At 48.5% G+C, this 22,606-nt stretch overlaps 1 long non-coding RNA gene across 1 annotated transcript; it reads right to left on the reverse strand.

The window, feature by feature from the left end:
- Positions 1 to 7,954: 7,954 nt before the first annotated feature.
- On the reverse strand, positions 7,955 to 21,689 carry LOC144377702 (uncharacterized). Its single transcript, XR_013438714.1, has 2 exons — positions 21,585 to 21,689; positions 7,955 to 13,205 (listed from the first exon to the last, which is right to left on the reverse strand). It is a non-coding gene; the product is annotated as an uncharacterized LOC144377702 (long non-coding RNA).
- Positions 21,690 to 22,606: the final 917 nt, after the last annotated feature.

A 22,606-nucleotide genomic window follows, 5' to 3' on the forward strand; every position in this document is an offset into this window, starting at 1 on the left:
GGGACTCAATCTCTGGTACAAAAAGAAGGAGGAGGAGGAGGAGGAGGAAGAGGAGGAAGAGGAGGAGGAGGGGAGCAAAAGACTCCACAGTGAGTTGACCAACCTGAATGGAGCAGAAGTCCATGGGGACACATTCTAACCTGACAGGACTTTCCTGTGCTCTGAGCTGGACCAAAGGGAGGGAAAGAGACATAAAGGGGAATAAGTCTTCGCCCTCAATTGCTCGAGGCTCTTTGCCATGTTATAATTCTGGAAGGGATGCGAGTGCCACATGGAGGATGACACCTCTCACAAGTCATCGCTGTCCAGCAAAGGGATAAAAGGACCTGAGGGAGTCTCTTAAGATCACCAGCAGGTTAGATCCAGTGAGGAGTGAAGTGCAGGCACAGGAATTCAGTGATTCCTGGGAAGAGCCTTCATGAAAACAGCCTGAGAAAAATAACTAGCAGATTGGCCCACTGGACATTCTATCCCCCACACGTGAACCTACAGCCAACAGGTGGGCACAATGCCACACAGGCTGCTTTCCCCTGCAGGATGGCCCTCATCAGAGCAGGCTGTAGGGGGAGAAAGGAAAGGAGTGAGGGGGAGGAGTCACTTCACTTCTTGAAGACTCAGTTTTTCATCTGGAAAATGGGAATACTCCCCCCTCCATCCGGCTTGCTGTGTGATTTGAAGGCCTAGCTTCTGGGGAACCCCAGAACAAAGCTGGCACCCCAACAGTGCCGAAGAGGTGAAGTAGCTGCCCAGGGACACGCAGCTCACCACTGGTGGAGCCGGCTGGAACCCAGGGGAGGCTGACTCAGAAATTAATACTCTGCACCCCAACCTGTTGCCCCTCAACCTGGGCCAAGAGAAGGTCATGGACTCTAACACTTAGTCACATTTTGTCTTCAGACAATGTAGTGGCTGTCACTCAGGGGTACTCGGAATTCCCCTCAGACCCTAAATAACAACCCAAGGAAAGACCAGCCCACCCTGGGATTCACAGAATGATATAAATGTCTCTCTGAAAAACTGGACAGCAGCCAGGTGCAGTGGCACACACCTGTGATCCCAGCAGCTCGGGAGGCTGAGGCAGGAGGATGGAGAGCTCAAAGCCAGCCTCAGCAAAAGTGAGGCTCTAAGCAACTTAGTGAGACCCTGTCTCTAAATAAAATACAAAATAGGGCTGGGGATGTGGCTCAGTGGTCAGGTGCCCCTGAGTTCAATCCCTGGTCCCATTGCCCCCCAAAATGGACAGCGCGGCCTTTGAAGAGATCAGGAGGGGCTGGAAAAGCCTGTGAAGTGAGCCCCAGTGTTCTCTTCAGGCTGATGCCACCTGACTTCAGGGCCGTGGAAGTACCTCCAGCCTCCATCTCCAGAGCCTCCAGCCTTCACCACTTCTCTGGACCCCAAGCACTACCTCTGTTCTCACATGGTTTTCTTTTTCTTTTAATCCATCTCAGTGCCAGCCCAGGAATCCCCTAGGCTCCCTGGTGTCATTAGCCAGGACTTGACAAGCAGACCCTCTGGTCACTCACGGCCACCTGTGATAGGCAGAGAGTAGAGAGCTCAGCGCCCAGCTCTGGAGGAGGCCAGAAGGAGGGCCTGGGTTTGGCGTCTTCTCTTTCCTCTGAAGCTCTAATTTATATTAATATATGCACCAGGAGATGAGAGATTTTATAATCAAGGTAAAAATTAACATGATTAGCATAATTTCCTGGACATGGCTTTCATTTCTTTAAAACAGTGTGATTAGGACAATATGAGCTCATCTCTTTTGACTATCCAAGAGATCAGTGCGACCCGGAAGCTTCCTTGGGTAGGGGATGAGAGTGTTTGCTGAGGGCACCCATCCAGGCACTGGGTGGGTGTCTTAGAATAGATCCACTCAGTCCCCCAAACCAGCCCCAGGCTGTTTTCTCTTTCGGTAAAAGACACTGAAATTCCGAGAGTATAAATGACTTGCCCAAGTACACACTCGTGATGGCCACCTGCATCCAAAGTCAGGCAGAATCCGGTTACTTTCTGATTATAGAGTTTCCCCCAAACAAGAACCAACCTCTTCTTACTCCACCTAAGAGCCTGGTGGTCCTCAAATTTCCTGAAAGCAAAGAACTCTGCAAGCAATGCACTGAATTAAAGGCAGAGATGGAGCAGTAGGACTGGTTTTCAAGACTCCCATTGAGGAGCAAAGGTCAAAGTCAAAAATCTGCTGCTGAACACATTTAAAATTTTTTTTTTGTTAAAGTTTATCAAAATCTATGTGCCCATTAGCAAGCATCAGATCAGACCCATGCCAGGAAGATTGCATGATTCAAATGAAGACTAATGTGATACTCTTAATGGCCTAGGTGGGGAGATAAGACAGAGGAAACAGCAGAGAAGAATGTGTGAGGGGTTTTAATCACAGTTAGACACTGGGCTCAACCACTGTCTGACATTGAGCAACGGTTTCAATCTTGTTGTGGCTCTGTCTTCTCATCTGCAAAATGGAAGCAATGATACCATCTTCTTGCAGAGTGAGAGCTGCAGGAGGCAGTGGCAGCGAATCTTCTAGCCAGCAAGAACCAGAGCCAGCGAGAACAAGTGTCCACCCAGGCTAGTTCACATCACTACTGTGGCAAGGGAGGTCGGGGACCCAGGCTCAGTACAGAGCACCTGTCATGTCTCTATGGCCATGCAGACACCCTCGCCTCCTCAGTCTAGTTATCTTCTGTTATCATTCTCATTTTCTAGATGAGAAAATTGAGGTTTAGAGATTTGTCACACAATTATTCATTAGCGAAGTAAGTATTTAGACCTGGGGATGGAGGATGCCAGAACAAGTCAGTCCAGATCCAATCACACAAACAGGTTTTCTGTTTAGGGGTTTTTGTTTTTTTGTTTGCACTGTTGGGACTCAAGAATCTCTGGAATGTTCTGGACTAAGCTGTACAGAGGAAGGTTCTGTGATGACGGTAAGGCCCTCATCTGCCCTGGCCAACACCAGAAATGTGCCTGGTGTGGCTAAGGAACTGAATCCTTAGTTTCACTTAATTTTAGTTCATTTAAATCTGAATAGCCAGAGAAGGCTGGCGGCTCCCCTACTGGTCAGTATCTGTCTGGACTAGAGTTGACACCCTCTTTAACCTTGAATCCAAGTCCCTTCCCTTGACTCCCTGATGTGACTCACTTGTTCAGGTCCTCTAGTCCGGCTCTCCCAACTCACATTCCATTTCGATCCCTGTCGCTGACCCTGTGGTTCTAGGGAGGCTCCCCTCCCTCCACAACTGCTCCATAGGGTGACCTTCTTCTCCCCTCTGCCTCCTCCCGTGCTTTTTCTTCCTCTTGCATCTCGTGAAAATTCCCCCAAACAGGCCCAGAAGCCTCAGCATCCTTGCCCTCAACTCCATATGGAACATCACCGCCCCCAAAAAAACCACCAGCACCCCAGATCCTGACACCCTGGAGGTGTTAGGGAAGGGAGTGGCGTTGGCAACTAAGAAACAGAATGTTCAAAACCCACCCAACCAAGACATTCCAGGATATTTTGTTTCCATATGAGAAATACAGAGAATAAGTGCAGGTCTTCCCTTCAGAGAACTTACACTGTAGGCGGGATCTCTGTGCAAACTGAAAACATGGGAGAACAACCAGCTTGCGTCACAACACTGAGAAGCATCAGAGCCACTCAGGCCAAGCATGTGCTGAGGCCAGACGTGCTCCCACAGTTCAGAGACGAGAGGTAGGCCGGGAGCTGGGCTCACTGCTGAGGCCAGGCCATGAGGGCGTTGGTCACCAAGAAAGGAAGATGAGCTGCCCAGGGGCCCATGTCAACCTAGGGCGGAGCACTGTTTCAGGGCCGTAAGGTGCTAGGGACCCTGGATGAGTGGAAAGTTTCTATGTTACTAGAAGTGGCTATCCCTTAGGCAGAGGGGTTTTAAGGCACATGACACCACTGGAGAATAAGCAAAACTGCCCTTCAGTTATCCAATGAAGGCCACCCAGGAGATTACACTGGATGAAAGGGTAAGCACTCAGACTTGGTTTATTTCAAATTAAAGTATTTCTTTTTTTTTTTTTCCATTTGCAAACACATAGATATCCAAGAATTCAATAGACATTCTTTCTAAATTTGAGGACTTTTAGTTTCTAATGCTGTCTTTTTGGCCAAATATTAAATATATGCTTGCCCAAATGGTTCCCACATCATGAGGGGAGTGTTTCTACAAATTCCCTCTTGATGTTTCATTATTGGAATTGGTTAAGCACACAGAGCTGTTTTTGTTGGATGGTTTGAGTTATACGAATATATGATTTTAAATGAAATCTGATAAATGTTTCAGTTAACATACTTTTGTGGTAGTTGTTTGGAATAAAGTCGGTCTTAATAAATAAATAAAATGGCCCTGGAATGGAATTGCACTCAGACTTTCATGACAATCGTGTGAGCAAAACACCATTAATAGTCAAGGGTACCTATAGAGTGACCTATAGAGTACTAAATACCTCCACCTGTTAGAGAGGAATGTTCAAATGAGAGGACTTATTACATAGTACAGGAGTGTAGACATATCACAGTGTAACTGTTCTTGTCAATTTTCTCCCTGCATAATTCAGATTTTCTCTATTTTGGAAAAAAAATTATGTTTCTAATACATATTTTACACCAGATGCCATTTGAACAGAGCATGGCATGCTGAAATGCTCTATACGCTGAGATTGGGGCTATTCTTTGGCAGTTCCTAGGATAGCATATTGACCTCTGCTGCCTTTACAGCCAAGAGAATGTGGGCGCCTTGGCTGGCATTTGCAAAGACGGAGCTGTTGGAGCGGCTGTTGCTCCCTTAGCTGAAGGGATACAGAATTCTTAATAATAGAATCATGCATTTATGCATATAGAACTATGTTAATACTGTAAAATATAGTTGAAAATTTCTACATTTCTCAATTTTTTTAAAAAAGGACCACTTCGGCTGAAATTTTGCCAACGTACCAAGAAAACAAAAATATCGTCACATCATTTGCTTCCACCTGTCAATTTCCTGATTGTCAGGATGACAGTACTTTGACCTTCAACAGATTTTTGAAAAGATGGATTTGATATTGCTTCTCCCTTTCACAGATCATTGATGACATTAATTACTTAAATAGACCTAAGATTTCAGGGTTAAGCGCAATGGCTGACTTGTTTGCGTTTTTCCTGCCATCCTAATTAATTCATGTAGATGAAAAGTCCTCTGTGAAGAACACACAGAAGGTGGAAAAGAAATATCCCAGAGATCCATAGCCGGTTAATTAAATTACTGCTCCATGAAGATCATTAACAAGTGAAATTGACAAAATTGAAAGTATCTATTCGAGGCAGGATAGAATGATACAGCAGATCTACACGTTTTTCTCGTAGAATATGATCTGTTCGTTTTATTTTTGACAACTCCTGCCCCTGTATCTTAAGCAGAACATTTTTTCTCCAAATTAAAACCAATTAAAAACTATTTAAGGAACACTCTGTGACAACAGCGTTTAACAGAATTAACACCCCTCGCTGCAGACACAAGGCGGCAGAAGTTGCGAAACTTATCGATGATTTCACTAATGCCAAGTCACAACGGAGACATTTGAAGTTTGCTTCAAATTTTTAAGTTTATCTGTGTTGCCTGAATAGCTCTTGGTGCTGACGTGTTTTTGAGAAAAAGTTTTGAAGTTTGTTTTAATGGTTATTTTTTGTGGTATCAGGAAAGCATGCCACTTAATAATGAGTACAATTTCCAATTTTATCCGATGTGGGGAAGGCATCACTTTAAATATCAAATCCATTTTTATGGATTATGCCATTGCATCAAGGAGCATCTAAAATGGTTACATTTGTGCAGTGGATAGCAAAAACCAGCCCATCACAGTTCTTCAGAAGAGCAAAGGAGAAAATTGAAAACTCCAACTCTACTACACACCGTACCAAGCATTTTACCCCTATGTTTATTTTTAGTTTACCCGCCATTCTGAAAGGCAAGAATATTTATCATCACTTTTTCACAGGTGTAAGGACTTTGACTCAGGGAGGTTAGGGAGCTTGCTCAAGGTCAAGTAATATGACTGGATTCCAACCTGAATCTGCCCTTCTAACCCTCATAAGAACAAGGAAGGCTCTTTCCCTGCTTTAATAATCATCTGAAATGGTGGCACTGGGGTCCCCAAGGCAGAGAGCTGGGCCTTCTGTTCTGCTTGGAGGGTATATGTGGCATCAGTCCAACCCTGTGGCCCAGCTTGAGTCTGCCCCATGGAGTTAAGAACTCACATGTGCATTGAGGACCCTTGTACGGGCACCGCAGTGAAGGGACCCTAGTCCAAAGTCAAGTGCTACCTTAAGTCCTTGCCATTAAGAGCATGGCCCTTCCTGAATTTCCCTGTCAGAAATTCAGGGTGTTGGGTGTACCCTGGACCTGGTTCCAAATCTGCACATTGACAGATTCAGGTATGCACCTTCAGGGAGGGCCATATTCCCTGGGCCTCGGGCTCTGGCTTTCCAGGTCTTAACCATTAGTGTGTTTAACTCAGATGGAGGTGAGCTTGATTCACTTCTCAATTACTCTTTACTACAAAAATAGAATTAAAAGAAACCTGGAAGGTCATCCAATCCAGGTGTTTTGGCATAAGTACAGCCATCCATTCCCAGTGACCAGGGCAGACATCACTAATCAATCAGGGAGCTCTTCCTCACTGTGTTTGGAAAATAGCCGCCCTTCTCTCTGCCCTTCCCTCCCTCACAAGAGTCCAGGAAGCCTTATTTTTTTGGCAGTCATAGGGCTATGAACCCTACTCACCACCCTCCCACGCCACCCTTTATTCATAGGTCCACCCTATCTCCAGTTTAATTAAGTCTGCTTCCCAACACTCCATACAGTGTAACACTTATTTCCTACAAGTGTTCAATAAATCATTAATTAAACAGAAGCTGAGGGCCACCAAGGTCCAGGGATATTCCCCACCTCTGGGTTAACTCTTCCCTTCATGTCATGGTCCCTCTCTGTTCCACTATCCACATCATTTTAGACCTGGGGAGGGAAGGCATGAAACCTCCCAAAGAACCTCGGCCATTACTCTGACGCATTCAGACGCTCCAGTAGAAGACACCAGAAGGTTTTTTAAATGTTCTGAGACCTTGAGCCACACTGCCATGTTCCCTGGCAACCCAGCTCTGTCCCCTGCTTGGCACTGGAGCCAGTGTCTTTGCCACCAAGGAAGGATGGCCCGTGTGTTTGTCAGCTTTTCACCACTGTGACCAAAATACCTGATAAAAACAACTTGGAGGAGCCAAAGTTTATTTTGGCTCGTGGTTTCAGAGGTTCAGTTCATGGTCAGCTGACTCCATGGCTCTGGGGCCAAGGTGAGGCAGAGCCTTGTGGTGAACGAGGATGGTGAATAAGCACTGCTCCATTCGAGGCAGCCAGGAAGCAGAGAAAGAGGGGAAGGGTCCACAGGGAGCATGCACCCTCCCAGGGCACACCCCCAGTGACCCACCTCCACCAGCCATGCCCCAGGTGCCACCCAGGAGGGACTGATTGGATTACAGCTCTCACAATGCAATCACTTCACCACGGAACCTTTCTGCATTAAAGGAGCTTCTGGGCATATCCAGACCTTAACAGCACGCTGCCAGGCTTGCCTCGCTCCTACTACCCTCGCCCAGCCTTCCAGCCCCAACTGCCATGTGCAAGGAGTTCCAAAATAGGAGTGATATTCTGAACTTAATTTTCATTCACATGTAATAAGAGACCGATGCCCCCACTAAGTTGTGCCAGTCAGCCAGCAGGAAACGGCCCATGTTTTTGGAAGGCAGATCATTAAGAACTAGAATTCAGTGTAGGCATAGATACCAGCTGGATCCAATTTCAAGTGAAAATTAATGGCAAATTCTTGTAACCACATTAAGGGCCATTGTCGTTCATTTGAAATCAGTTAAACATGAAAAAAAAGTATGAAAACCATCTTGAGTTCATGGAATATAAATATTTGTCTATATTTTTTTTTTGCCAGTGTCCCAGAGAGACTAGGAGATGTTGGCAGATTGGTGTCCTATAAACATTGTTCACAAAGGGTTGGGGAGGGGGGCGGGTAGAATAAGGAACCTGACTCTTGTTGGGTTAAACTATTTGTCAACTTTTCCATTTCCTCAGTCAGAAGATAATTAAACAGTAAGCAGATGTCGGAGTGTAATTGGTTCAAGGAAAAGATTGCTCAATGACTTATGGTGCTTGTGATTTCCATGTACTGTCTGCAGACTGCTCCTTAGTTGATGGACGAAGCAAAAACCAACTTCCTCCCAGGGGCTATCCCAACAAATCTACCTCCAGACAGTCACTCTCAACATCAAGAAGCAAGCAATGGTGCCTTAGGCGTCACTGGCTTTTCCAAAGAGCAAGGAGAAGAGAAGAGAAAGAGAGGGGAGAAGATGGAGATAAAGAAGGGGAAAGATGGAGATAGGAAAAGAGTAGAACTAAAAGAAGGAGAGAGAGAGATAGGAAGAGATTCAGAGAAAGGAAGGGTTCATGGAGGGAGAGTCCAGGCATGGCCCTCTCAAAGGTCAGGGTCTTCAGAGTCAGTTCTACTGCTTGGCTCCGTTGCTTTCTCCCTGGGGGGTCTTGGGCCATGTACCGGACCTCTCTGACTTCTTCCTTCTTCTCTAATCTTGTCTCTGCCTCTTTCACAGGCTTACTGGGAGATATAAAGAAAAATAAATAGGACTGTTTGAAAATTGGAAAACACTACACAACTGTCTTTTAATTTCCCATAAAAGCTCGAGGGAAATTGGGTGAGGGAAGACAAAGTAAGGTCTGTGGTGGGGTGGGGGGCTTTCCTTCCTGGGTTGGGTTATGCTCCACTAGAGGATCCCAGGGCTGCTTGGATTCCAGGCGTTTCTGCATTTAGTGAAACAGCTTTCTCAGAGTCTACTATAGATCTCTGTCCTTAATATACATCACACACACACACACACACACACACACACACACACACACTCACACACACACACTGCCCCTAGAATTCATTTCTGGGTCCAGGGAGCCAGGTGAGCATCCAACCTGAAAATCCACCCACCACGCTGTGTTCGTCACTTCCGTTCACTTACAGCTGGGAAGCACTTCCTTGGGGTCACCCACCGCCACGGGCAAACAGACTCGAGTTAGGGCATCTCACCAGTTGCCATACAGCCAGCATGGCCAGTAGGGCTTAAGCTCAGATCCGCAGTGCATAATTTATTCTGTTCCAAAGAACCAACTGACCCATGAACAGAGGGGCTCACACTTACTCTGGTGTCAGTCTGACACTGCCTTACTGTGTGGTCTCCGTCCAGCGTGAAGCTACTCTGAGCCTCTGTTTTCCTACCGGGGAAGCAAAGCTGATCAGCTAGGGCCAAGGAACCTTCCTACTTGGAACAGTCTTCACAGCTTGTTGAGACCTTCAGCTGAGCTGGAATCCCTTTCCCCCCTCCCCACTCTCCTGCCTGCCCTGGTGGGGACTGACCTGCAGGGACTGCACAATGGGCTCCCTGACCCCCCAGCTTCTAAGTGTCCCAGCCAATAAGAGGCCAAGTGAGAGATGGGCGGGAGGACAGCGAGGCAGGTGCACTTCCCGACTCCCTCCTAGAAAGCTATCCGCAAGCTGATCACAGTGCTCCATGGAAGGCCATGGCCTGTACCTTCTTTAGTCTCTCCTGCCAGTTCCTTGGGAATTTCCCCCCCTTGTTCCTCAGGTCTGGGAGATGATGGCACCCCTGACCCCAGCCGGAGTCACTGTACTACACTTGGGGTTCCCCACTCCCTGACTACACCCTAGTAGGTAGTCCCCTTGTCACTAACCCTCTCCCACAGGAAAGGACACAGGGAGACCTCTGGATGGTCATATGGGGCCAGGGGTAAATGAAGACAGGGACCAAAGAAGATTTTCAAGGAGAAGAGGCAGGACTTCAGAAGACTGGACTGTCTGGAAGAACAGGGAGTAGTTAAGATAGGCAGCGAGCCGGAGAGAAGGGTACTTAACCAACACAGTAGTGTGGTCACAGCCACGAGCCAGTGCATCCCAAGAAAGGAGGGTGGACCTGTCAGTCTGGAGGGGACACCCTGGGTGGAGAAAGCCTGAGGAATATGGTTGGAAAAGCCAACGAAGGCCAGATTGTAGGGACCTTGCCTATGAAACCAAAGCCTGGACTTCATCCCATGGCGGAGGAAGACTTCGGATGGTTCTTGAGCAAGGTTATGGCCCCCTGGCCCTGAGCTATTTTAGGAATGCTAATCGGGCAGTGGGGAGCAGATGGTAGTATTACCATTTGGATAGCCCTATGCAAAGGGCACAAAGGACAATGCCAAAAGTGACTCACCCCCCCCCACACTTCTCCTGAGCCACCGGGACAGAGACAGTACAGACGTTACCCCCAAAGCAACTCTCATCCTTATGCCAGCCTCAAAAGAGCAGAGAGGGAAGTGCCTCGCTTCCTGAACGTGGAAGGGAAGCGTTCTTGGAAACGCTCTCTCAAACCCATCCACCCACGGCCCCCAGAATAAGGGCAGGCAATCTGTTCTTCCTGGCATCTGATTCAAATGCTCCTGGGGCCAAGAGGACCTCAACAAATTCCTCTGCTCGTGTGTGTGTGAGAACAGCCCAACAGGGACCATCTGTCACAGAACGAGCCTCCAGTGTGGGGTTAGAAGCCCTAAGCCCCAAAGGGGCACTATTTCAGAGTTTTCTGGAAAGTGTCCTACAAATGTCCCCAGTCCCTCACTGGAGTTCTCTCTCCAGGACTCTACTTGGTTCTTTGCTAAATAGAAACCCAAGTAGTGAGGGACACATTTTTTTTGGTACCATGGATTGAACTCAGGGGCACTCGACCACTGAGCCACATCCCTATCCCTATTTTGCATTTTATTTGGAGACAGTGTCTCACTGAGTTGCTTAGCACCTCGCTTTTGCTGAAGCTGGCTTTGAAATTGCAATCCTCCTGCCTCAGTCTCCATAGCTGCTGGGATAACAGGTGTGCACCACCACACCAGGCATGGGGGACACTCTTTAAGGGAGTCCCTGTCACTGACATCTTGGTATAGATGTGTCTGGGGTCGGGAGGTGTCTGAAGGCTCTGGCCACTTGAGTCAATCCAGACCCAGGAAGCAACAGAAAGATTAAAGGGCTGCAGATTGACTTCCTGCAAAAACTCTGGCCAGGATTGGCCCCATAACTCCTCTTTGAAAAGATTACTTTCAGTCCCATCTGATCCTGGGAAGGAGTCTCCTTCCTGGGGGTGGGGTTGTCGGTCCCCACAGTTTTCTCTGTGGTTATTTCCCTGACCGTACCCTGCTGGTATGAGATTGGTATGATATTCCAAGGAAGTGGTGCTTAGATGGGATGGAAGAAGCAGTTAGGGAACTTGAGTAAAGGAAAGAGAGGCTACCTCCAAGCTCTGAAAGATACAAAGGTTTAGAAGTCCTGTGGAAGAGAGAGCCAGCAAAGGAGGGCAAATCAAAGAGCTAGAAGGAAAACCAGAAAGAGAGGGTTACAGAAGTAAGAGGAGGAAGTGGCCAGATGCATCAAATGTTCCTAGAGGGCAAGAAATACGAGGACAGTTATGAAGGTCACGATGATCTTGACACGAGCAGGTTAGAGATCGCTGATTTCAACACTTCTCCCACCCTCTGGGGTAGATGTGTTTACACCCATTTTATAGATAAGGACACTGAGAGAGATGCTCTGACTTGCTCAAAACCATCTAAGTGGTGAGGTTGGGACTCCACCCTGTTGCCCTGCTGCCTGCAAACATGGGGCCATTTACGATGAGGCTGATGGTGCTGTTGATGATGTTGACAGTGATAGGGATGTTGGTGATTCTTCAGATGGGATGGTTGGTCACGATCGTGAAGTAATAAATGACTAGTCCGTGGAATCAGACAGATCCAAACCTGTCCCAGCCAGTGAGCAACACATGAGTTTTTCACTCATGTGAGCCTCCACTCTGAGCCTCTACTTCCCAAGCTGTAAAATGGAGATACTCTTACCTGTCTCAGAGGACTGCTACGAGAACAACCTGAATTGGGGAGTACCCAGAAGCACCTGATTCCTAATAGGCCCTCAATAGAGGTTTGTTTGACTCATTTGTCTCCAGAGCAAATTCAGGGAACACAGTGAGTGTCAATATATGATCCTCAGTTTCCCCAGGCACCCCCACCCACCAACGCCATCCCCCACCAGCGTTCACTCCAAACTCAAGGTCAGTCATAGCCATCTTGGTGACAATCTGCTCTCAAAACTCTCTACCTTATGCCTGCCTTGCTCTGGCAATGGCCCTGCTGGGATCCCCAACACCATCCTCTTGTCTGTCTTCCACTCGGACTAATATCTAAGACTCTATAAGGAAGGAGGACAGGAGAAAAACTACCACTTAGGGAGTACCCTGGCCCAGTTTCCTGGTCTTGCCCAACTGGGAGACAATTGGTACAGACACAAGAGTTTGGGGTTGGACTCAGTCCTAGAACTAAGTACTCTCCCTCCAAATCAATATCACCTTCTTTACCACCCTATCTACACTGCACCCCACCCCACCCACAACACCCTTCCAAACACCCTCATCCTATTCTATTGTTCTCAGTTTCTTCTAACTTGGTACATGATTTTCTTATGTCTGTCTCCTTCTACTGGATCTCAAGTTCCAAAGGGATTATCGTGTATATCATTCACTGAAGCATCCTAACACCTCAGCTAGTGATGGCTCATAGGAAGGGCTCTCTGCACGTTGCAGAATGAAGGAAGTAACCCTCAACCCTGAGCAACCCGAACATAAATAGCTGATCCATCACTGCATTTGAGCCAGTTCTATGTGGCTCCAAAACCAGGGCCCTTTGCACCCCAACAAATTTAGTTTTCTTTTTGGTCATAGGCTCCTATCTAATCCCACCCTCTCATCTCTGGAAACTTTCATTCTGAAGTCTCACTCCTAGATCTATCCATTTAAATGTTTCGGGGCCAGAGTGCTATTTGAGGAAGACATCGCTCCCTGGACTCAAGGGCTGCTCAGTTCAGGTCCAGGTGGCTGGTGTGATGGAGGAGCTCACGCTCTGTGGAAGCCATTCAGCAGTCTGGCCCACTCCGCCGGCACCAGCGTTAGCAAAGCCCTCTCAGGTTGAAGCGTTCCACAGTCAACTCCAGATCCAAGGGCAGGAAGCAGGTCTGCTCGGTGTTTGCTCCAAGGGGTCCACCTACTGGGAAAACACAGGTAAATCAAACAAGCCTGTTTGTTCTCCCAGTACAGCAAACAAAACGCAGGGCTAATTCTCTTCCAAGGCCTCCCCGCTGGACCCAAGAGGCATGATTAAAGTAATGGGAACACAAATATTTTCCTGGAGAAAATGATAAAACTTGAAGCAGGAAAAGCAAACAGCACCTTCAAAAGGGCAGCTGGTATGGAGCTGCCCCAGGAGCAGTCAGGGAAGATTCCGGAAGGGGGAAAAGCATGTGGCCTGTGAGCTCCTGGCTTGGAGGGATGCAGGAGGCTGAGCTAAGGTTCATGTGAGCCTTGCAGACAGTGTCACCCGGGCAAGCAGGAAAGAGGGCCTGTAGAGGCCTCCCAGGTTCCTGGGAGGGAAGTGCGTTGGAGGAAATGCACAGGAGGACCAGGTTTGGGGGCACATGGCCGCTCAGAGCCACTAGCACATCAGGCTCGGGGGAAGTGGTGTACTTCATCCTCCCTACCACTGGGACTATCATTGTGGAGGTGGAGAGAATTCCTACAACATGGTACAGGACAGGACAGAGCCCAAGTCTAAGGCCAGATGTGCTTGGGCTTGCGTGCTGCTATGCATCCATTTGTGCTGTGTATGGGGCACCTACTATGTGCCAGGCCCTGGTTCAAATCTTTTATCCTGTCTGATCCTCAAAATGCTCACCTGTAAGGTGGAGCTCGAGCAGGACTGTTAGGAAGACAGAAGGTGATGTTCAAGAGACCACTTAGGACAGGTCTGCCCCTGACTGACTCTCAGGATTGGTCACCTCAGGAACCTTCTCCAACCTACCTGTCCCTTCCTTCTCCTTCCCATGTCCCAGCCAGGTGTCCCCTTTGTCCCATCTGCCTATGCCCCACTCACTCTGGTCTCGTGGCCTTTATCTGTGGGTGTCCTCCCGTACACTGAAATCCCACAGGCTCCTAGCCAACCTCTCCACCTCAGGGCACCCCCACCTGGTCCTCCCGCACTTCCACAAAGCACTTCCTCCCACCAGCACCCTTCCAGGAACCTGGGAGGTCTCCATGCATCCTCCTTTCCACTCACCAGTAATAGCAGCTGTCTGCAAGGCCCAGGAGGCTTGACTCAGCCCCCTGCAGTTCCCAGCGGGGGGCCTTGCCCCTTCAGGTCTTTGGCTGAGCATTCTCTCCTTCCCTTTTTGGTTTCCTACCTCCCGCTGAGACTTTAAAACTCAACACTTCTTTTTCCACGAATTCCCCCCTTGACTTGCTCAGGCCAGGTCTGTTGTCTTTCTTGGCTCTTTCCTCTCTTGGCTGACACATTGCCCTGTGCTGACCTGGCCTGCCTCCATCCACATGGGGAGCTCTTCCAGGCCAGGCACCCAGATCATGAACCCCTGTGCTCAGGGTTAGCCAAGGCTGGGAGGACGCAAGAAAGGCTTGTGGTGCACGGCTTAGGGACACGCCCTAGAGACGAGACAAGAAGTGAGCTCTGATGGTATGGGACAGGCCAACGCAGCCCATCCACTGGGGAGGAGATGGAGGAAAGGGGGTGATCAAGGTCAGCTTGAAATGCATAGGCCAAGATTAGAAGGAGGAGAAAAAGTTCACCAGAGAGAGAGAGAGAGAAAGTGGGAGTGGGTTGGGGCGGACGGAGGGGAACACACCTGCAAAGTCCTACCTACTCCTGCTCTGAGGTCCTGGGAGGGCTTGTCTCTTATGACCTGTTCCTACCATGATGGAAGGGCCTGGTAGGTCATGAGCCTGGGTTCCTGAGCAAGGGATGTAGGGATGTGGGGTGAGTGAACACAGCTGGTGATGGATGGTGTGGAGACATAGAGGGGGGATGACCCCTGAATGAACAAACTCTTTTTTCAAAGGTCCGAAGTCTCCTGGTCAACTTTTCCCTGGTCACCCTAATTCCTCCAACCTGGGACAGGAGACCCACCATCAGGAGCTGGCCAGCAGGCTGTCTTCCTCTTCCAAAAACTGAGGTCTCTCCCAGACAACTCAAATTGTCAGAAAGTTCTTCACAGAAAGATCTTTTTTTGACTGTATTGAAACTAAACCCCCTGCTATTTCCACCCCTTGGTTCTAGAATTGCCTTAAGGCAAGGGAGCAAGCAAGGGCTGGGAGGAGGTCAGGGAGAGGACTACTGAACGGCCAGCTGTGTGTCAGGCAGGGCAGTGGTCACTCTTCCTGGAGGTTCCATTGACCTGTTCCAACAGGTGCAATATTCTAGTAGGTGATGGGTTGATCACGTCTAAGGCTAAAGGCAGATCAGACTGCTGGGGACCAAATGCCAGTTCTGTCCCTCTCTTTTTTGTAACCCGGAACAAATAAATTAACTAATCTAAATTTCAGATTCTTTGTCTAAAAAGTACAGATGTTTATTATTCTGAATTCACTGGATAAAGAAAGGATGCATCACATCTGCTAGTATGGGTTCAATACATGTTACCTATTTTTACTGTCCCCACCTATAGGTGAGGGAACAGCACATGGCCAAGTGCTGGAGCTGGCTTCAGACAAGTTCTCTGGGCTCCAGGGTGAGGGCTGTCTCACTCACCCCACCCTCCAGCCATCCTGCCAGAAGCAGCTACTCTGCAGGGGGTCCAAATGGGGCACTAGAGCAGCTGGATCCTGGCAGGGTACCATCAAGGGTGCTGGTAGTATCAGGGAACTGCAAGTGGAGCCTTTGTTCCTCAGTCAGGCCATAGCAATGCCTGTAGAGCACCTACTGTTTACAAACCTTTGTGCCAGGCCCTGTGGACAATGCAGGAGAGATGCAGCATATCTTCTGTCCCCAAGGAATTAGTGATCTGCTTGGGAACACGAGACACATGGATATGAATCTGTGAATCACCAATAAATGGCCATAGAGAGGCATCAACACCTATTGCATGAAAACCACAGTCCCAATAAATGTCCAGACCTGCATTTGGGATGAAAATTATTAGTTCCTCATCTACACTGTCCTCTGCACCCAGGATCCTGAGTTGGCAGCAGTCCAGGTGAAAAAGACCCAGGGGTTTTAGGTAACCCCAGAGCTTCACATGAGCTCACACAGGGCTGGGGCTGTCTCAAAAGTGAACGTGATCCTAGGGTCAGACAGAGGTATAATGTTCAGGTCAACAGAGGTGATAGACACAGGACTCAGGCTTCATTTGAAAGGGTACCAGGCCTGGGTGCTACATTTCACTGGGGAAGCAGACCAAGAATGTCACCCAAGAGCTGAGAGTTCAGGAGCCATGGCCCTTGAAGTACCATCTGAACAAAATGTGATCCAGAGGCTGGTCAGGGGAGGGAAAGGATGCTGGGGTGTGGGTGCCATCTTCCAATACCCGTCCTCTGTCTGCTGGCAGCCGACTGACGTCCAAAGGCCAACTCCATCACCAGCTGAGCCTGTCAACCTTAGCAGGCTGCTTATCTTCCCCAAGCTCCAGGGTCTTCATGTGAAAGATGGCCATAATCATTCCCTGCGTTTCTGTGAACGTGAATGAGACAGCAGAGCCCGGTAGCAGGAGTGTTCGGCGAGCTTCGCCTCCTTCCTTCTCTGAGATGTGGAAGTGCCGTGTGAAATGAAAGAACTTTAGCTGCTCTGTGACTCCTTGGGAACAGCCATCTCTGAGGTCTTGGTTTGAGTCCCCCCAAGAAGCAACCCCTGCTGCAAGGCCATGGTGCAGGGAATATAATGGAAAGGTGATTCCAGGCAGGATTGAGAGAGGAAAGGACCAAAGCTACCAAGTGGGATGAAAGAGCAGGTGACCAGTGTGGGTGACAAGGCACTATTCCTCCAGGCCCCTCTAAGAAGCAGAGTGGTTTGAGCTCTTGGAGGCCAGAGATTGGGCCACTGACCCCCGGTTTGCACCCCACTGGGGAGGGATCCCTGAGGCATGCACACTCCTGCCCTTCTAGGTCATGCACAGCCCACCTGTGCAGGGAACACCCCCAGGTAGACAGACATGCAGGCACTGTCCCCAGGTTCCCCCAACAGCTGCAGGGGTGGCCACAGAAGTTCACGAATCTGCTGGTCACCACAGGCCCCAGGTTGTCCATCGGCCTCCTGCAGCCTCTCGCTGCACGGACACTCATCCCGACATGCCCTGACCCTCACAGATGGTTAGCCTCCTCCTGCGCTCTCTCTTCCTTCTCAGCTTGTGTTCTGGCTTCTTTTCTTTCTCCCTGAAGAGCTGAGATCCCCAGAGCCCACCCCTGAGTCATTCATCCCCCACTCTCTTTCAGCCGTCCCTCACTCTGCGGCTGTAGCCTCCTGGGGAACTTGGAAATGGAAGATTCTCAGGCCTTATCCCCAGATCACGAAACCAGAACCTTGGGGTGTGGCGTCCATGAATGCACATTTTACCAAGCTCCCAAGGCAGACTCACCAAATAAAGTGCAGGACACCCTGCTAAATTTGAATTTCAGATAAACAAGGAGGGGTGGGGGAGACAGGTGTGTTCCATATTTGAGGCAAACTTAGACTATAGAATTGTTTCTCATTTATCTGAAATTCAAATTTAATAGGGCCACCTGTGTTTTTGCTAAACCTGCCACTGTATTCCAAGATGAGTTTGATTTACCATAAAGCCCAAGAACTTCATTTATATGTTCTCCCTGAGTGACCTGACCCACACCCCCCATTAGTGAAAGATTTCTTTCTTGTCCAGAGCTCTCCTCTAAATTCCATATGCCCGGTGGCCTGCTGGACATCTCAAATTCAATGTGTTCAAAACTGAGAACAGTATTTCCCATCTCCCCACACCTAGGCCACAAATCCGCTCTTCTTTCTCTTAGTTGGTAACACCACCATCTACATACTGCACAAACCAGAGGAGTTACCTCAGTTATTTCTTTTTTATCTCCCTTGCCCACCAGTCAGTCACCAAATTGTATTACTTTTCTTTTTTTTTTTTTTTTTTCTTCTTCTTTTTTTTTAACCTCTCCCAAAGTCTTCGGCATCCAGAGAGTCAGCTGAACAATGGCCTTCTGAACATGTCCACATCCTAATCCCTGGGACCTGTGCATGTTAATTTATACGGCAAAAAGGAAATTTGCAGATGTGAATAAGGTAGGGACCTTGAGATGGGGAGACCATTTAACTAGGCCCTGAATATCCACAACAGTCCTTGTAAGACAGATGCAGGAGGATCGGAGTTCAACAGAGGTGGTTGGTTGAAGCAGAGACTGGTGTGGTACACGTATTGAAGATGAAGGAAGAAGCCATGAGCCAAGGAATGCCGGTGGCCTCTAAGGCCACCTGGGGGCAGATTTTACCCTGCAGTCTCAGAAGGAACCACTTCTGCTGACTTGACTTGGACTAGAATTGACCTTGACTTTGGCCTAGTGGAACTGTTGGGGACTTTGGCCTCCAGAGCTATAAGGAGATGAAGCTGTGTCGTTTTGAGTCACTAAATTGGTAGTCATTTGTTGTAGCAGCAAAAAGAAAACCAATACCAGCCATCAACTCTTCACCCTTCCTGTTGCCCTGCCTGGCTGCTTTCCCCCATCCACTGCAGTTTCCTTGTGAGGGTCTCTTGCTTCCCGTTTTGTCTCCTCCAATGCATCCTCCCTGAGCCCTGCTTCATTCCCTGAGATAGCTCCTCATTACTGAGGAAAAGTTTGATCCTGTCGTCAGCTCAACTTTCAGATTTGGTCCCTTCCCACATTTTTCTCCTCCTCCCCCTCCACTTCATGCCTTCAGATGGTTTGATTTCTGAACCTACTTCTGGAGGTAATATGCCCATGTCCCTGTTCTTTCTGACAGTAATGTCTTTCTCCTACTTTTTTCCTTGCTAAATTCCTATTCAGACAGCAAAACGTAACTCAGACATACCTTCCTCTGGGAGGCCTTCTCCAGAAATCTTTCACTCCTCAAAGAGTTTACGGTAGCTTGCCCTAACCTCAGAGAACCTTTATTCATTGATCAAATTCTCATTGTTGCCCCTACTAGACTCTGAACTCCCTGAGGACAGGAACAGTTTCTTGTTTGCTTACAAATCCCTAGAACCTACCAGATGCTCCAAACATATTTGTTGAACTAAAGCAGAAGTTTCTCTCAGCTCCAATAGTCTATGATGTTAGACTGCTGTTTCTTGGAGCTTTTTCCCAAATTAGCTATTCTCTACAGAGGAGCAGAAATACAGTTTTTTTTTTTCCATTGCTAGTTCCTATTAACTCACTCAAGATAAATAAAAAGTAATAGACACCTATCATGTGGACTTAATAATTCAAAACTACATTTGTCACAAAATTTACCAAGAAGAATTTAGGATCTAGTGTCTCTCCCATTTAAATGAGTATACAGGCCTGCACAGGTGTGCACACACAGATTCCAGGCTGGGTTTGCAGAACTAGAGAAGGAAAATGGAACAAAAGTAGGATCCCTAAAGAAGGTTCCACCCAGCCCAGGACACAGCCCATCAACAAAGAGTTTCCAGTCCTCCCAGCCAGAGCTGCTCTGGGAAAAAATGACAAGGCCCATGGAAAATTGTAGTCTAAGGCACACAAATTTCTGTTTAGCTCCATTCCCAGATATTAAGCCTCGAGGCTCTGTCGCTTTCCAAAGAAGTCTGGCCATTGAACTACAAGAGCCACACGCAGAAGCGAGTGGAGGGCGGCCAATAGAGCTTGTTTTCTTAGCACCCCAGATCCACGACGCTGTATGCATGGCAAGGTTTTCTGGGCTGAGAAGGAGCTCCTTTTCCCTTCTGCCTGACATTCTCCAGAACCTGACCATCACCCTCCTCGCCCAGACAGAAGAAGGCTACAACAGAAGAAGGCTGCCCAACACAGAGGCCAGAAGTTCCCAGCACCGGTCACATGTGGTGAAGTTCTGCAGGACATTTGAATGAAGAATTCTGCTCCCAATGGAGCTGCAGAATCTCCGGTTGGAGGCCAAGATGGTGAGAGTTTGGGTTTATCCTAGAGCAAAAACTATTCCTTCTGAGGAAGGAAACTGCAGGAAGTTTAGTCCACACTTAGCTGCCCAGGGTCTCATCTTTCGTGTCCACTGATGGCTGGAAGGACTTCAGACATTCTGGGGAGTGGCAGGAGCAGGAAAGACATCAGTTCTTGAAGAGTAGTTCCACAGGGGTCCGAGTGGCTTAGGACACGGAGTGTGGGTTGAAAACCCTTCAGATCTGGGGTAGGACCTGGCTTTACCTGGTGGTGGCCGGGCTGTACTATCTCTTGTCACCTCCACACATTGTCACCATTTTTCACTGTCTTCCCTGGAAGCCAGACTTCCCAGATTCCTCTCTTCTAGGGTCCCAGGCTAGATTCTGCCAGTGGATGCAGAAAAAGAGGTAGGCCATTGTGGGGGCCACCCACGGGTAGGTTGGGGGCAAGCAGCAACTTCCCAGCCAGCTCCTCTGCACCTGCCCACAGCTGCAGGCCGAGCCTCAGCATCTGCTTCTGAAGGTTCCATGCAGCTTCCAGGTGAGCCCTGGGAAGCCGACACTTTGGGGACAGGCACATGGACCTTAGCAATGGCCAAGCCCTGCAGCAGCTGTGTCAGTCTCTAATTCCCTGAATTAATACCCTTAGTATGTGGAGCATATAGAATTAGCATTTTCCTTCTGAATCCATCTTTTAAAGCTCCCCAAATTGTGCTAATGATCAGCCAACTCTGGAAATCCCTTGAATTTAGTATAAACTGAGGATGTGAGTGACAGTATGAAGTGGGAATGATGTCACTGTGTCTGAGAAGGTTCAGAAGATACATGAGGCATGGGTGATGGGTGGGTCTTTCACAAGGACACTGAAGTCGCCTTGGATGACAGCAGGTCTTTGAAAGGCAAGGAAGATCGTGACTCTGGTGCAGAAGCCCTAGATACAGGAAGAGATGCATTTATCAGCAAAGAACGAGGGGCACCAACAGCCTGGGCCTCTGGGCATAATAGGGCAGAAGCCTTCATGTGAAAGGAAGGAGCTGATGGAGGAGGCAAAGATCAGAGCCATAGCCTCCCTCCACTCCCATAGAGCTGCCAGTCAACCCATATGCACTTACCACATCACCAGGTTTGCACTCAGGCCAGCCCCTTGTAAGATGTCCCAGAAGAAATACCAGAACTCAGTACTTTGTCAGGGTCACCAGGATGGTGAACATCCCTGGCCCAACTCTCAGATCATGTTTTTAGCCCCCCAAAAGATAAGGTGTTGAGGAGCTGGAGGTAATTTGTATGTTTCTAGTGTCTGGTGGCAAATATGACACCAAGCTGCAGAGAGCTACAGCCCCATATTCTACCTTCCAAAGCATTCAGAGAAAGTGTCCTCCTCACAGACAAGGGCACTCTGACATTGAGAATGGCTGCAAAGGGAGTCCCACACAAGCAGCCTTGGGAGCACAGGATATGGCCAGGGGGGAGACAGGGCAGGATAGTGGCTGGACAGGCACTACCTGGTGACTACAGCATGGTGTGGTCTTGGGGATCTCAGGAGCACTGGAGGAGGCTTTGCTGGCATTTGTGCTGCATGATGGCTTCACCTGCATACTCTGCCTGGGAGAGTCCTGCAACACAGGATCACACACATGATGCAGTTTCTCAGAAGACTCCACCTCACAATCACCTGCTTGCTTATTTTTAAAAATGCAGATTCCACGCGGTGCACAGTGATACATGCCTGTAATCCCAGTGATTCAGGAAGCTGAGATAGGAGGATTGCAAGTTCTAGGCTAGCCTAAGCAACATAGCAAGACCCTGTCTCAAAGTAATAAATAAAAAGGACTGGGGATATAGCACAGTGCTAAAGCACCCCTGGGTCCAATATCCAACACCAAGAAAATAATAATAATAAAATAAAATGCCAATTTCCTGGGTTCCACCTCAGACCAACTGCTGTATTTGAGAAGATTTGAACAAGTGCAATCCACACTTTAAAAAAGTTCTGAAGGAGGCTTCCCAACTGTAACAACTTTTCTGAAGCACTGCCTTGTCCTGACTCTTTGACCTCAGAGGAAATTGTCATCAGCCCCATTGCACAGATGAGGAAAGTTCAGAGAGGTTGTTATTGGCCTGATGTTTTACAGCTACCAAGTTGCTGAGTTAGCATTCAAAGCTAGGTCTTTTGAATTCCATTGCCAATGTCCTGGTACACAAGTGCACACATGCTCTCGCGCACGCGCGAACACACACGCACACACGCACACACACGCGCGCACACACACACACACTTTCCAAGAAGGAAGGGATGGGGGGTGCAAATCTCTGAAGTCCTCAGAGACCCCCTGGAGGCATCTAAATCTGAGCTGACCTCGAAGCCAGGCAGGACGAGAGGGCAAGGTGAAGGACGTCGGGACTAACGTTTCCTGAGTGCCTAGGCCATCGGGCCAGGTGCTGAGACCACAAACACCTGTCATCACTCTCCATCCTCATAGCAGTCCTTCAGGCCAAGTGTTACTATTCCCGGCTTGCAGATGGG

The sequence above is a fragment of the Ictidomys tridecemlineatus genome, chromosome 5 (assembly GCF_052094955.1).
Source record: "Ictidomys tridecemlineatus isolate mIctTri1 chromosome 5, mIctTri1.hap1, whole genome shotgun sequence".
In the NCBI taxonomy this organism is placed as follows: domain Eukaryota; kingdom Metazoa; phylum Chordata; class Mammalia; order Rodentia; family Sciuridae; genus Ictidomys; species Ictidomys tridecemlineatus.